Source organism: Carettochelys insculpta, chromosome 8 (genome assembly GCF_033958435.1).
Source record: "Carettochelys insculpta isolate YL-2023 chromosome 8, ASM3395843v1, whole genome shotgun sequence".
NCBI lineage: Eukaryota > Metazoa > Chordata > Testudines > Carettochelyidae > Carettochelys > Carettochelys insculpta.
Window position 1 is genome coordinate 44,578,803 of NC_134144.1, and position 17,144 is coordinate 44,595,946.

General features: G+C 38.6%; 1 protein-coding gene across 7 annotated transcripts in view; it reads right to left on the minus strand.

Annotated features, from left to right (window-relative positions):
• Positions 1-17,144, minus strand: part of PKP4 (plakophilin 4) — a 236,635-nt gene that overhangs the window by 183,701 nt on the left and 35,790 nt on the right. The gene's annotated exons all lie outside the window — the stretch shown is intronic.

The following is a 17,144-nucleotide window of genomic DNA, read 5'->3' on the forward strand; positions in this document are numbered from 1 at the left end:
GTCCCTTTTGCTCCTAGGTGGAGGTGCAGCTAGGCAGCTGTGAGTGCTGCCTGTGGCCATAGGCTCTGCTCCTGTAGCTTCTATTGGCTGTGCTTCCTGGCCAATAGGAACTGCAGAGCCAGCACTCTGTGTGCTGCAGGGAAGGGGCAGCAATGTGGAGGCCCAGTGGCCATTCCTCTAGTTAGAAGCAGCTGGGACATGTTGCCACTTCTAAGGAGCCAGGTCAGAACCTTGTGGACCCTATCATAACCAGAATATAAACCACACTTTCGATAAAGATCAGAAATACTGATTTACAGAGTTTATGGCTGGTATGGTGCTGTATGACAGCTTTTACTCCACAGACTTGGGTAGTAGCAGCTTGCTGTCTGTATCTCAGTCCATGTTGTCTAAATAATATTGTATATTTAACACTAATGTAACTCATCTTTCTGCTGTTCAGAATCTGCATCTCTATTGAAGCTTGCATGATTTATGAACAGGAGTAGCTTTCAACAACCCACTGAGGAAAAAAAAATTTCAATTTTGTCCTCTGTATCCCTTTGTCATTTGTGACTTCATACAGCAATTCACTAGACGAAGTTCTACCACTTAGGTAAAAAGTACTTGATTAACAGTCGCCAATTTCTGTAGCATCAAACGAGCTCCTGTAGAGAGAATTAATACAGAATAGGGTCCAACCAGTGGCTTGCATTACTTCGTCTTTCCCTTTTACTCCTGTGAAACTGACCGTATTTGTTAGATTCAACCTATTTGATTACTGTGCTACCAAATGGATCAATTTTTATTATTATTGTTGTTGTTCTAGCAAAGGAGCTTGCTTATACTTGAAATTTGTTGCAGGTGATTTGGGTTATTTTATATTGTAATTGCTTTGTGTCCACAGACACTTCTTTTGTTATGAATCATCTGTTTTTACATGCATTATTAAATGCACTTTTGAAGTGTGTTGCTGAGATGTGGGAATGTGTTTACTTTCAGCAAGGTAGATGCATACCCATTCCAAAGCATTCAGTTGGCCATTGGCCAGCTCCTCCTACTGGTATCCTATACCGCTTTGCTGACTAGCTTTAGTGATCCTGTGTGTTTATAGGTGTGCCTGTCACTATCGTGGGTTCATTATGCCCAGATATCACCGCTTGGTTTAAATTGTGGCCCAAAGCCAGGTTCTGTCTTTTGTGATTCCAGATGCCATTGAATTCAAGTCATATTGCTGATCAGTGATCAAGCAATCCCCACTCCTCATTCTTCACCATGGGCCAGTACTGAGATGCAAAACTTAAATATCCTTTTGGGGATAGCTTTTTCAAGCACTTCTGAATGACAGAAAAGAGTAAGTATACAAACTGCTATCACGACAAATTCAGGATACAGGGCACAACCAGGAAACTTCTCCCACGCTTCAGTAAGGAAAAGGAGTTTTGGCTGGAACAAAGGATTGCTAAATAACACAGACCATCAGAGAGCTATCAGAGAATGGATACCCTGATTGATCTGATCCTCCAAAGCACAATCTTGTTGAACAAGTGAACTCCAGTGTCCAGAGCTATGGAGATCTAGGAGCACACTCAATTACTGTCACAGAATTAATCTAGGTCACAGGCAGGTTCCCAGAAGGCACCAATCCCTGTAAGTATGGAGCGTAAATATAATAAAACTGTATGGAATGTGGGGGCAGGGAGTGGAACAACTTAAGTTTCAGGCACCATGAAGGTGCTACCATGCTGAACAAACAGCCATTCCCACTCACTACTTGAAATGGCTTCAGAAGACTGTACACACTCTTTACACCTTTATTTCTATCATCAATACGCAAAAATAGAAAGACCACTTCAGTTAGCTGTATACTATCCTGTCCACCATATTCCCCATGTGGGTACTCGCTTGTCTTTCACCTGCATGGTTAACATTCTCTTCTCTCTAACATAATGGCAGCACAACATGGGAAACTATCTGAAGGCACTTTTATTCTAGCAATGAAAGAGGTAGAAAAAAAAAAGTTCTTCGCTCACAGTGCCATTAACGCACTTAGCTTTGAGCAAACACGAGTCATTATGAGATGACTTGCCTAACCTTGCTACATGGATATTTCCTGAAAGAAAAGAGATTTTAAAGGATTTTGCCATGCTTTGAGTTACTGTAGAATGTTACTCATTTTCCCATGCACACTATGCTGATTTATGGTGTGAAATGCGAGAAAAGCTCTAACTTAGCTGTTCTTCTGTAACACTGTCATCTCAGAACTACCTAAATACCTTCTGATTCCCTTCCATGCCTGCACCAGTCTGGGAAGAACTAACCTATCAAATAGCATCACCACATATCTTTTGGGTTTGCCCAATTGGTTTTTGAACAGCGTAGTCTAGCTTTTGGGGACATGGCTCAGGTTAACATCCTTCAAAGTACAGAAACACTACAAGTTCATGTGCAGTTATTACCTTTCTGCTGCTTCCATCCCCTCTTTAGTTAGGTATCACTACCCCCCTGGTAATTTACATCCCATCCATAATCCCCAAGTTTGCAAACCAAACTCCTTCCTCCCACTCATCTCACACCACAGATCTGAGGGCTTGTAAAAAAGGGGAAAATGATGTAACTGTCTTATTACCTCCAAAGTGACTCAAGAGTGGGAAGAGCCAAAAGGAACAGAATTCCAAAATTAAAGATAGTAATACTTTTATCAGTTTTGGGACAGAAACTACAATTCAGACAAACTTTTTCTTTTTCTCCATAGCACTAGCATGGGATAGGGATGGGAAACATGAAGAGGACTGATAAGAGAAATAGCACCTCACATGCACAGTCGCTAAGGATGATAGAGGCAAAACAACCACCTCGGTGCATCAGGCCTTGAAACGGTCTACCTTTGCACAGCTTTTTGATCTTTCCATATTTTTTAAAGCTCCCAGTGCTGACCTCGGTGAACTCTTTGTTAATGAAGTAGTGAAAATGTGCTTACACCTCTCGTTCTACATCTTGCACAATTCATTGAAAAGCACAGCCTTATAATCAAAAAAGCTACAGGTACAAAAACATCAAAACATACACAATTACAAGCATTATCACAATTCCCACAAAGTGCACTAAAAAACTGAAATAATGCTGATAAATTTCTTATGCCAGGAGTGTATGTCTTTTTGCAAGTGGCACCCAGATTTGATGTACGAGTACAATACATTCCTCACCAGATCTCTGTCTTTGCATTATTTTCAAGAAGCCTCTACTATGATTATTAGAAGTTTTTATCAAATCAACCCATCTCAAAACTAAGTGATTGGGCCACAAAATGGCAAATGAAATTTAATGTGGGTAAATGTAAAGTAATACACATAGGAAAAAATATCCCCAACTATACATACAATATGATAGGGGCTAATTTAACTAAAACTAGTGAAGAGATCTTGGAGTCATTGTGGATAGTTCTCTGAAAACATTCACACAGTGTGCAGAGGGAGTCAAAAAAGCCACCAGGATGTTAGGAATCATTTAAAAAGGGATAGAGAATATCTTATTGCCCTTATATAAAACCATGATATGCCCACATCTTGAGCACTGTGCACACATGGTCACCTCATCTCAAAAAAAGATATGCAGTAGGGTCGCAACATTCACGAAGGTTCCATGTTCAAAACACTCGCGCGTGTTGATTTTCATTAATACGGGGGCCCTGGAGAAGCGGCGGCTGCCAGCGCTCCAGATCCCAGAGCCCCAAGGAAGCGGTGGCCACTGGCCAGAGCCACACAGCCGCCGCAGCTCCCCATTAGCACTGGGGAAGTGGCATTCATGAATAATTGAATTTGCGAATGCCACACTCGCAAATGTTGAGACCGTACTGTATTGGCATTAAAAAAGTGTTCAGAAAAGAGCAAATAAAATGATCAGGGGTTTGGAACGGGTCCCATATGAAGAGAGATGAGAGAGACTAGGACTTTTTAGCTAAGAAAAGACTAAGGGGGATATGATAGAGGTATATAAAATTATGAGTGGTGTGGAGAAAGTGAACAGGGAAAAATTTACTTGTTCCCATAATATAAGAACTAGGGGACACCAAATGGAATTAATGAGCAGCAGGTTTAAAACAAATAAAAGGAAGTTCTTCACACAGATGCATAGTCAAAATGTGGAACTCCTTGCCAGAGGAGGCTGTGAAGGTTAGGACTACAACAGGGTTTAAATAAAGAGCTAGGTAAGTTCATGGAGTTTAGGTCCATTCACGTCTATTAGCCAGGATGGGTCAGAAATGGGTGTCCCAAACCTCTGTCTGTCAGAAGCTGGAGCTGGATGGCAGGAGAGAGGTCATTACTGGTTCAGTTCACTCCACGCCCTCTGGGGCGCCTGGTATTGGCTACTGTCAGCCAACAGGATACTGGGCTAGATGGACCTTTGGTTTCACTCAGTATGGCCATTCTTATGCTGTCGCCCATTTGCAAGGCTCTTTCCCTTGCTCTCCAAGGCTGAACAAAAGACAGCAAGCACCCATCATAAGACAATGACATTTCTAAGCCTCCACCTCAGGATCCTATATCTACTTTTAGTCTTCCAAATACAGTCATTCTGCAAATACTCAGCATATAGTTTAAACGGTGTTCATAAAGAACACGGGAACAAATGTCCTCTTTGCATTACAGAGGAGAGCTCAAAGTTTTTGAAGATCCTAGTACAGGGATCTGCACTGGCTCTTTACAGACATTTTTGTGGCTCCCGATGCTATAGTTACAAAGTAAACGAATAACCTTCCTGATTATTTCTATTATAGTGAATGTCCAAAACAATGAACAACTCATATCTAAACATTGGACAACTCCCTCTTTAATATGTGCAGTGCATTGTGCGATATGATAGTGTATCAGTGTTTTGAGCATGCTGCTAATAAAGTCTTATTAAGATGCACTGCAGCTCTTGGAGTTTTTTTTAACCGAATTTGAAAAATGTGACAACTCTTAATATTTTGGTTGCTGAGCCCTGTCTTAGTGGTATGGGCCACTCCAGATTAATATTAGAAAAATAATCCTTTTTATTGGTAAACCGAGGCCTGATGGTAGTGGGCAGTTAAAGAATAGGCAAGTGCTCCATCAATAGCCCCAATGTAACTGGTCATCCCCAAGCCCACAAGTCCAGTAATAACCTTCTGTGCGTTGCCCAATCTTAAAAGGTGGGAGTTACGGGGGGAGGGAAGACTTGCTGGAAAGGGTGGGGAAAAAAGAAAAATAACCCTTTTGGTAACACCACGTATGTCATTTGTTTTTGCCTTTTTCCTTTAAACAGGTTAGGAACAGTTATTTAAAATGAGGCAGTCAGGAATTTTTTGACAATTTTTATTGGAAAATGACAATACAATCAGCACAAACTTTTTAACAGAACAAAGCTCTTGTTGGGAGGTACTGCAGACCCCGGATGAAATTTCTGAACAAACCAAGAGAGACAGCCCTCTCACCTGCTCCATAGCCCAGTGGTGAGGACATACAACTGGGATGTAGGTGACTGAAGTGAAAGGTGCGAGTCTCTGCTCCAAAATAAGGCAGAACAGCTAGCCAAACCCAGAAGACTAGAGAGCCAAATTCTCAAAAAAGAAATAAAATGTTTTTGAGTACATCAGAAGTAGAAAGCCTGCTAAACAATCAGTGGAGCCACTAGATGATTGAGATGCTAAAGGTGCATTCAAAGATAAGGTCATTGTAAAGAAACTAACTGAATTCTTGACTTTGGTCTTCATGGATGAAGATGTTAGGGAGATTCCCAAACCTGAGCCACTCTTTTTAGGTGACAAATCTGAAGAACTGTCCCAGATTAAGGTGTTATTAAAGGAGGTTGTGTAACAAAACTGATAAACTTAACAGTAAATAGAGCTAGTTGGGAATTTACAGAAAGAGTGCTTGTTCAATTCTGCTGCATTTTAGGAGGCATTTTGTTATTTTGATTCTGTTTCCCACTAATCACTTGGAATGATAAGGTCCTAAATCCAAATACCGTTGCAAGTTGCCTAAACTCTCAGCCACAAAAACTATGGCCCATTGTCAGGCATTGCTATGTCAAATGTACCATGTCTACTAAAAATACATTCAAAATACACAATTACTTAATTTGCAGCCAGTATCTTCTAGTATCAAACAGAAAATGAGAGTAATGGTGTAGAACAAGCTCATTCTTTTTCTAGTCAACAAACAAATTTGAATGTACTTTGCTCAAGGGGAACATTTTGCTTGTGTAACCAACATGGGTTTGCTTGACTTGGTATATACATAAGGCTTGGTATATTTGGTATATTCACAAGTCTTGACAACCTTCTCAGTGTCAATTTGCATTTGAGATCAGTATAAAATACATCTAGCTTTTCTTAGATTTTTCAGTCCCTGAAATGATCTTATGTATCTTAACATAAGTTTTTCTTTAACACTTTGGGGATCACTATTTTGGTGCCTTTAAAGACAATCACATCTAGAACTGAGTGCTCCCCGCAAAAGAGTGTATAGGGCTTGGAACCTTAATTACATGCTTAATTACATTCATACAGCCTCATCTTGAGACTCAGCTCTGTTGATCACTGTCCACATTTTATCTGAGATGGGACAGATTATTTTTATTTTAAAATGCATGCTGCTTTATATTAAATACATGCACAAGAGAAACAGCACAAATTATCTGCAAATTGAGGGAGGTGGATGGGAATACTCTGAACCTTTCTAGGTCATCCAGGACATCAATTATTGAAGTGACTAAATTGGTAAGTGAAATGGGAATGTAACCTATGACTGTCAAAAACAATTGTTTAGATTTAAATCAAATTAATATGCACAGTTAGAGCTCTGGACTTTAATCCACTGCATTTTTGTCAAATGCTCTACAGCAATGTTTCTCAACCAGGGCTACAAGTACCTTGGAGGTACACCAAGATCTTTCCGGGAGGTATATCAACTTATCTAGATATTTGCCTAGTTTTACAAACAGGCTACATAAAAAAAAAATATTGGTAAAGTCAGTACAATCTGAAAGTTCATTCAGACAATGACTTGTTTCTGTGGCTTCGTATGACTTGCACTGAAATGTAACTACAATATTCCTATTCCAATTCATTTATTTGATAGTAAGATGGTAGGAAGTCAGTGAGTTTTCAGTACTAGTCTTCTGTGGTAGTTTTGCAAGTAAGTAGTTTAAGTGAGGCATAACTTGGCAGTATGCAAAACAAATCTGACTCCTGTAAAGTGTACAGCAATTTGGAAGGGTTGAATGGCACTTGTTTCAAGACCTCAGATAACCTTAGGATCATATTTCTCAACCGGTGGTACACATACCCTTAGGCGTACATGAGAGAAGTCTGGGAATATTTTTTTTTTTTTGAAAAAGGGGTACTTTATAAAAAAAGGGCAGGGCTCTGCAACAAGAGTGGGGAACCTCAGACCCACCACTTAATTTGTACCTGTAGAGCCCAGGTGTCTGCTCCCCTTATCTCTGTCCCATCTTAGCACCTTCTCCTGCACCTCAACTCACTCCCAGGACCAGCATCCCCACCCCAGCCCTGAACCCATTCCTGCAGTCCAAATCCTTGGCCCCAGCCTGGAGCCCTCTCCTGCATTCCCATCGGGAACCCTCATCCCTCCCATACTCCCAATTCCTCTCCTCATCCCAGAGTCCCCTCCTGCATCCTGAACCCCTCATTTCTGGCCATGCCCCTCCACAGGGCTGGAACCATGAGTGCTAGGCTTGCCCCACTCCCAGGAAAGCCCTGGCCCTCTGTTCAATCCCCCTCCACCTCCATGTGTAGTCATCTATTTTTTTTTCCCTAGGGTCAGTAGCTCCTGATAGTTGCAGGGGTGGGAACATCTCTTGTATCACCTACTCCTCCTGGGTTTGTATTCAAATTGCAAATGATACATTTTCAACTGACAAAAAGATCTCTATTCTAGGGGTAAGGGAATTACCAGGCTCCACTTGGTAATGGCATTAAGTGTTTGTGGTTAGTTGCAGCTTAACACTGGGCTCCCATTAATAAAAACATTAAACTTTTTACATGCATAAATTAAGGCCAAAGGGTCATTCTCCTTTTGAGCATACTAGATTTTACTAGAAACTGAAATGCATCCACCACAGGTCTCTAGACTTCATCATAATGTTGTGAAAAAACTGAACTAACACCTTCCTACCTGCAGCTATATTACCTCAGTAATGGGACCTCTAAAAAGTTCAGCTTCCCCAGCTCCTTATGAAGAGTAGCATCTCATATCTTTGCTGTCAAGTTGCTGGTTTGGGCAGTTAGATTAGGCACAAAATTCACCATTCCAAGGGATCTGTATACCCTTCCTTGTCTTTATAGAATCCATTCTCAATTTTGCTGAGATCTACCTGTGCCCCTTACAGTGTTTATTTTCATCACAGGAATGTTATTTCCAGAATTTATAAGTTGTCATTAGTTTTCCATAAAGAAGGTGTTGAATATGTATCAACAAGCATTGGTTTTCTAAGGTAACCTGCTAGAACCCTGATGACATATCCAATGTAGAAAATACTTAAAGTTTGCCAAAACATTGTCCCAATATTTCTTTCCTTGTAAGTTATGGAACATTTTCCCTTTTCATGTATTTGTTTAATTCTTTTGGATCTATACAGAAAAGACTATTTTCCTCCCTTCCCCTGGGAGCTCACCATGACCAGTGAGTGCACTGACTGTTGATTCTTTTATACTGGTACACATCTGTTTATAATTCTGGAAATACAAAAACTTCTCCCTTTCAAATAGCTCACAGTGAGTTAACAAAAATACAGAAAGCCCGATAACTTTAAAAATTTATGTTTTTTAAATTTAAAATCAGGTTTTTATTTGTATGAAATACAGGCTTATATTTAAAAAATAAATTTAAAATTATGTTTGAAACTGACAACCTATGTTGAGGCCTAAAATTATAACCTATCAAATTAAACATGAAAAACAACATTGAGTTGTACATGCTTGCTGTCAAGGTCTAAAGAAAGCCAGACCATTGCAATGATGGAAGTCACTGGATAAGCACCTGAAAACTGATTTATTGAAGTGTTAAACCAGCTTCTGACAGCAGTGAACTCATCTGCAGATGCAGTAAGATTACATTCTTCATTCCAATTTATTAATCTAGAATAACAGAGTTGAGTTCATTCAAAATTAAGAAATTAATTAGAAACTGAGAAAGCAGGACAGCTTATTTTCTTCCACCGATCTATGGATAAAAAGTAGATTTATTAGTTCCATAATCTTAAAGGAGACCATCAGAATAAACAGTTCAATTCACTAACTTCAGAGAGTACTTTTCTGTTTAACTGATTAAAATGAAAAATATATTGTGACAGATATATAAGAAAGTTTAACACATGCAAGTTGTAGTTAATGAAAAAGTGTCAGTAAGTTTTAGAGCAGTGTGGAAGTTCCATAACAATGGAAGAAATCAATCATGGTAATTTTTTAAAAAGGGTAAATGGGATGGCCCATGCGATTATAGCTTTGTCAGTCCAGCATCAATTCCTATGTAAGAAAATGATGCAACTAATACAGGACTTGATAAAGACTTAATTGAGGACAGTGCAATTATTGCAAATCAACATGGGTTTATAGAATCAGATTCAAAGAAAGCGATATTGGCATTTGAGAGGAGTTGTTATAGAAAGATTCTGAGAATAGGATGGATGCAGAAGATCATCAATGAGGAATTACATAGAAAGATATACCTGAAAGACAACCTATTTCAGGTTATACAACGGAAGTTATAGCTATTCAGTATTATCTGCAGAATGAACAATGAATGAAAAAGTGAAGACCCTGGTATTCAGCATAATGGATGGTTTGAACAGGAGAGGAAGACCCCACCAAGAATGGGTAGATATAGCAAATTGGTATGGAGCTAGTCTACAGAAACTAAGACACTCTGCACTGGACAGAGAAAGATGGAAGGAAATAGTGAGGTAGGCATCAGACACCATTAAGTGCTGAGCCCGTTGTTGTTGTTGATGGTGATAGAACTGGAAGGGACCTGAAGTGGTCATTGAGTCCAGCCCCCTGCGCTCATGGCAGGACCAAGTATCATCTAGATTAGGGATTCCCAAACTTGATAGAGGGACCTGTTTCTTCCCCCCAGTACTTTTTTTGCAGCCCAAAATTATAGATGCATATTTAAAAAAGAAAAAAACGAATAAATTTTCACTGTTTATTATTTATTCACAATAATAATAGTACAGAGCAATAATCTGATATTTCTAAGGACTGGTACTGGGCCGTGGAGCACACTTTGGGAAACGCTGATACAGACCACCCCGATAGATGTCTTTCTAACCTGCTCTTAAATATCTCCAGTGATGGAAATTCCACAACCTCCCTAGGCAACCTAGTTCAGTGTTTAACCACTCTGGCAGTTAGGAAATTTTCCTAATGTTCAGCCTAAATCTTTCCGGCTGCAGTTTAAGCACATTGCTTTTTATCCTATCTTCAGAGGCTAAGAAGAACAATTTTTCTCCCTCCTCCTTGTAACACTCTTTCAGATACTTGTAAATTGCTTTGGTGTCCCCTCTCAGTCTTTTTGTTTTCTTAATTAACAGGCCCAAATTTTTCAGTCTTTTCTTACAGCTAATGTTCTCTAGACCTTTAATCATTCTTGTTGCTCTTCTCTGGACAGTCTCCAATTCTCCACATCTTTCCTGAAATGTAGTGCCCAAAACTGGACACAAAACTCCAAATGAAGCCTAATCAGCACAGAGCTGAAGAATGGCTTCTCATGTCTTGCTCATAATACTCCAGTTAATACATCCCAGAATCGTATTTGCTTTTTTTCACAACAGCATCACACCGACTCATATTTAGCTTGTGGTCCACTATGACCCTTAGATCCCTTTCTGCAGTACTCCTTGCAAGACAGTCACTTCCCATTTTGTATGTGTGAAACTTATTGCTCCTTTCTAAGTGAAGTACTTTGCATTTGTCCTTATTAAACTTTATACTATTCAACTCAAACCATTTCTCCAGTTTGTCCAGATCATTTTGAATTATGATCCTCCCAGCTTGGTATCATCTGCAAATTTACGAAGTGTACTCCCTATGCCAAAATCTATTTTGTTGATGAGGATATTGAATAGAGCCAGTTCCCAAACAAATCTCTGGGGAACCCCACTTATTACACCCTTCCAGCATGATTGTGAACCATGAATAACTACCCTCTGAGAAGGATTATCTAGTCAGTTATGTACCCACTGTATAGTACCCCCATCTAAGTTGTATTTGCCCAGTTTGTTGATCAGAAGACCATGCAAGACCATATCAAATGCCTTACTAAAGTCTAGGTATACCACATCCACTGTTTCTCCCTTATCCACAAGACTTATTATCCTATGAAAGAAAGCTGCCAGACAAATCCATGCTGACTGTTACTTATCACTTATTTCCTTCCAGATGTTTGGAGATGAATTCCTTGATCACTTGCTCCATTATCTTTCTTGGCACAGAAGTTAAACTGATGGGTCTGAAATTCCCTGGTTTGCTCATATTCCTCTTTTTAATCGATGGGCACTATATTACCCTTTTCCAATTTTCTGGAATCTCCCCGGACTTCCATGACTTTTCAAAGATAACTAAAGGCTCAGATACCTCTTCTATCAGCTCTGAGTATTCTAAGCTGGATTTCCATCAGAGCGTGGTGACTTTCAGATATTTAACTTTTCTAAGTAATTTTTAACTTGGTCTTTCTTATTTGATCTCCTAAACCTATCCCCCACTTCCCACTAGCATACCAAAATAACTGGCCCTCTTTCATTGATCAGATTACAATTTTGATTGACAAGAAGTACTAACACTGACATATATTTTGACTCAATACTACAACATACACACAGACAAAATGGAAAGGAGAGGATTGGGTCAAAAGAGATCTAATGAGGTTTAACTAGGACAAGTGCAAAGTTCTGCATTTGAGACAGAAGAATCCTAAGCTTTGTTACAGGCTGGGGATCGACTGGCCAAGTAGCAGTGCAGCAGAAAAGGACCCAGGGATTACAGTGGATGTCATGCTGGATATGAATCAACAGTGTTGTCTTGTGGCCATGAAGACTAATTGCATATTTAGATGCATTAGGAGGAACATTTCCAGCTGAAATAGAGAAATTATTCCCCTTTATTTGGCACTGGAGAGGGCAAATCTGGAGTATTGCATGTAGTTCATGTGCATGTGGATGTATTGGAGAGGGTTCAGCGAAGGACAACCAAAAGATTAGGGGGCTGGAGCACATGACCTAGGAGAAGAGGCTAAGGGATTTGGGCTTGTTTAGTCTGCAGAAGAAAAGAGGGGCAATTTGATATCAGCTATTTAATTCTGATATATTATAAACTTTCAGTTCAATTGCGAAGCACTATCAATTTGAGTGTTATGAATGGGGAAGAAACTTTCAGAATCAATTCCTCAACACAAGAGACTTATTCTACTGTGTTTTTAGATTAGCTGTAGCACACATACACTACACACAAACAAGCTTTGGATGAAATTAAGCGTCAGGTAAGATGAAGGATATAGACCTGTCCACCCAGTTTCAGAAATGCCCATTTGAAAAGTCTACTTTAAACTACATCTTCACTGAGACATATATACTTAAGGTAAGGATGCAAACGCCACCATGACAGACAGTAAGGGAGAAGTTTTCAGTTTCTGCTCATTAAATTTCCTCTCAATCCCTTCAGTTACTGAACAAATCCTCCCATAAATTATTTTATTTATATTTACATTAGATGTGGACTAGAAAGAGAATGATACTAAATATGTTAGAGCTTAATTATCTTTCAGTGATTCCAAATTCATTGCAAAGAAAGAATAAGCTTTATAAACAGTCTGCAGTGTTTTATATTTATAGCAAGAGTATGCCATTATCAGCTTTTGAAGAACCTTACAGGAAAAACTATCCCTTGGGAGAGCATAAAAACCTTACACAAAGATCAAACTCAGATGCTCAGTGGTGTTGAATTTGTAGCTTGTAGTTGTAGCATGTGTAAAGAGATCGTTTATGCAAGTCATGCTTGTTTCTGCTCAAGTGAGATTTTCCCCACAGGTTTCATATTACTGAATGATTCAGATATCTTAGCTTTTCAAATGACCTCATCTACCGATGACATCATCTACTGATCCAGAACCTATTCGTTTATGGTTTAACTACTTCAAGAACTGCAAAACACAATCCTGTTTAGTTCACTCCTAGTCTTCTGGTGAAACAGTATGGTTCTTCAGGATGTATGCATGAGGTGCAGAAAATCTAGAATGCAAAAATTCTGTATATGCAGGCTATGAATATAAATTTAAAACAAGTGAAAAATCAACTCTTCTCCTCTCCCACTGATCTTATTTGAAAAGCTAAGATGTACTGTATCTACTACCAAATAATAACCAGCACAAGATAACAGGTACTGGATGTTGAGGCCAAAATCATGAGAAGCATTTTAGGCTACAGCTACACGGGCAGTCTCTGTCGATAGAAGTCACTGTTGACAGAGAAACATTGGCACTACCTCTGTCGGCAGATTGCATCTCCACATAAAGCGGATCGAAAAAGCAATCTGCTCTATTGACAGAGAGCAGCCACACTGCCCTTCCCTCTCTTGACAGAATGGCTGACTGGAAGCTCTGCAAACAAGGCTACGCAGGGAACCAGAAGCCTATGTCGACAAAACTGTCTACACGGGCACTCTGTCAACAAAGGCACTATTCCTGATCAGGAACAGGGATAATGCTGTCAACTGAACAGCTAAGTTTTGTTGACAAACTCACTGCAGAGCACTTTAGCCATGTAGATGCTCTGCGAGTTTTGTCTACAAAAGGGCTGTTCTGTCAACTGAAGCTGCCTGTGTAGATGCAGCCTTAGAGAATAAAGGGTTTTAAAATAATCACAGGTTTATTACCGAATTGCCACTTAGATAAACTGTGTGCAAACTTTCATCAGTTCTAATGATGGCTGACTATTCAGCAAATCAATCTATAAATCAGACCTAAGGTGTACTTGACATTGTTAAAGCTTCTCTACTAAGAACTATTAAACGGTACAATGCCACATCTCTCTCTATGCTAGCATGAGTGTTCAAATTTTACTGTGTCACTTCACCTCCTTTTACAGAGCTTTAATAAAATTAGTAGAGGTGACATTCATTTGGATTAAATCAAGACCAGTGAAGACTGAAGAACCATACATGAACATCAACAACTAGGGCAGTGGTTCTCAAAGTGTGGTCCATGATCATCTTGCAGGATGGCCACAAGCTAGAGACTTGCTCTCCCCACACTCTGAAGCAGGGAGCCCTCCCTGGCTCTCCAGCCCTGCTCCCCCGCCATGTTACAGCTGTGTATCCACATTTTCATGCTCCAATAGACAAATATGGATAATTTAGTATTTAGGGTATTTAGAGAGAAGCAAATGCATTTTGTCATCATGGGTGGCTGGCTGGTGGTCCACAGGAAGGTTTATTTTGATAAGGGTGAGCTGCAAGCCAAAAAGTTTGAGAACCACTGAACTAGGATAAAGTGACGGGGCAACAAAAAGGAAAACAGACAAATGCAAGCTAACTCATTTTGATCCAAATAATTTCAGGTTACACATACATTTTACTAGATTTTAAAATTAACTAACAACCCAGGAAAAAGACCGCTCAGCATTGGGGCATACCTCTTCCTAACAAGCACCAGTGAATGCATTACAATGGAGAATCTTTGTAAAATGTCGTTCATATAAAAGCACTGGTCCCCTGGACTACTATGTTCATCTTATCTTAAAAGGATACTTCTTAATTAAAAGATTTGGCGATGAGTGATGAACATGATTTGAGGAACAGAAAAAACTTTGCATATGAATGGAAATTACGAACTGGGACTCCACATTAGAAAAGAGATACATAATAATGAAAGGCATAGAGAAGGTATATTAGACATCTCTCTTCTATCTCAAAAAAAGCAGCATTCAAACTGGCTTTCACAGGGTCAGACTGCCTATATTATATTGGCAGTTTTACATCACCATTTTAACACTACTGGCACATGAAGTCTCCACGATGATGCCATATTTAACATTTCTTTTCCTCTTCCCAGTGACAATTGTTGGTGTCTTTCTAAAAATTTCTTCTATAAAAGGACTTGATAATGAACAAGAATATTGAAATCCATGCAGTACTTTCCATTTAAAAAATACAAAAATATATGCCTGTGGTTGGCACAACTGTAAAAGTCAATATTTTCTCCCTCTTTTTACGTACTGGAACACAATTTTAATTATTTGAATTTATAAGGACCAACAGCAAGATAATTTTGTTTCATTTGCTTCCTGGTTTCTGCATCAATAATATAAAACAGTGGCAGCACAATTAATTTAAGCTTGATTGGGTTCGGTAGCACAGAAATAGTTGAGACTTTAAAGAATTAGCAGGGAGGCTTTTCAGCACTTTTTGCAAAAACTGTAGATCAGAGTCTATAGTACAGATTAAAAGCATCTGAACATTTATAATTACTTAGAACTATGGGTAAGATTTTGTTTCACATTAAACAGCTTAATCAAACCATTCTGGGTCAGCCCCAAATATTAAATCATACTAGTGATAAGCATTAGTTACAAGATCTTATTTCTAACAATAAATGTTTTGTACTTCTAGTGCTATGTGCAGTTAGGGATATGAAAATACTAACAAATAACCAATGAATTAAGCTTTTAAACATCCATAGGAGGCAATGAATTATGCTTAGTTTAAAAAGTGAGTAAAGTGGGATTAACAGATTTATCTAATATCACACAAGAAGAAAATCCTGGAGACTTTATTCGTAATCCAGAGCTGTAATTAGTTGTTAATGCCTCTAGTACTAGAGGCATCTAGTTTACTTTTCCTTGCACTGAAGAAGACTAACTTTCATCTGTGCAAATTTGCAAAAGAACTAGTACAAAGAATTTCCATCTCAGAGATGTTCACACTACAGATCGGTGAGCTCTTTAGAGGAATTATACCGCTATATGTATTACGTTGTGAGACTCCAGACTTCAAGTGTTTTCTAGGCATCTCGAAAATTACCTTCTACATGGAAATCCCTCACTTTATTAAATTGCTTTCAAAACATATCCTGGCTCTGTCTGGTAATTTGAGCACCACAAATCTCTTTGGGTGAAATCCTCAGTTGATTTAAAGTGTCACCTGTCTATTGATTTTAACTAAGCAATGCCTCTTTATACAAGTTGAAAATATGGCCATGTGTGTTTCACTTATTTCCATGCTATATGTCCCATCACCTTTAAAAATGACTTCACCACAATAAAGATGAGAGCCTGAGTAGAGAGACTGTCTTGGGATCAAAGCTCTTTGCTGTATACAGTATTCTTTTATATATTGTGATCCTTACATAGCTGGTAAAAAACAGAATTCCTAGTTATGGAGGGTGTTATTTTCAAATCTTAAATTTTACAGCCAGAAGGGTAAGAGTTTACAAAGACACACAGAACACATCCTATTATCCAAACTCTCCCACATAAATTTGAACTCAATAATGTCCGTCTAAAACCATGACTTTTCCCTATAGAAGCTGGTCACATCATTTGTGCAGAGCTACTATATTGTTACACACATACATTTAAATTAAGTTTTTTATAAAAACGAAAAAAGGCAGAAGTTAACAGTAGAGAAAACCATTTTTTCTGGACACAATCAACATCAAACATGTTCTACCAGACCACATCAAAACTTTAAGACTTAAATGAACTAAACTTTTTACCTTGTATTTTGAAACAGATTTTCACAAAGCTAAAATGAGTGTTTTAAAACAAACGTTCACTAATCAATTTAGCTAAATCCTTTCAAATGCTGCATTTTATTAAGTTGAAAAAAATTAAGACCTGCAAGAACTAACCTTTTTAATAAATAAAAGATTGCTATTTTAGATGTCAATTTTCATAATGTGTGTTTGCTCTTGTTTCATTATAAAGTCTAAAATACTTAGGTAATTATACAGGAAATGCAGTCATACATGACAACTATAGAAAAGAATGCACTATCTAGAGTTCACTTGAGTTATAATTCACCAGTGTTCATCAAATACACATTATACGAGACTTCTTCAATTACTAAAAGAAACTTCTTTTATACAAAAAAAAACTTTAAAAATTACTAATATCTGACTGGATATTAGGAG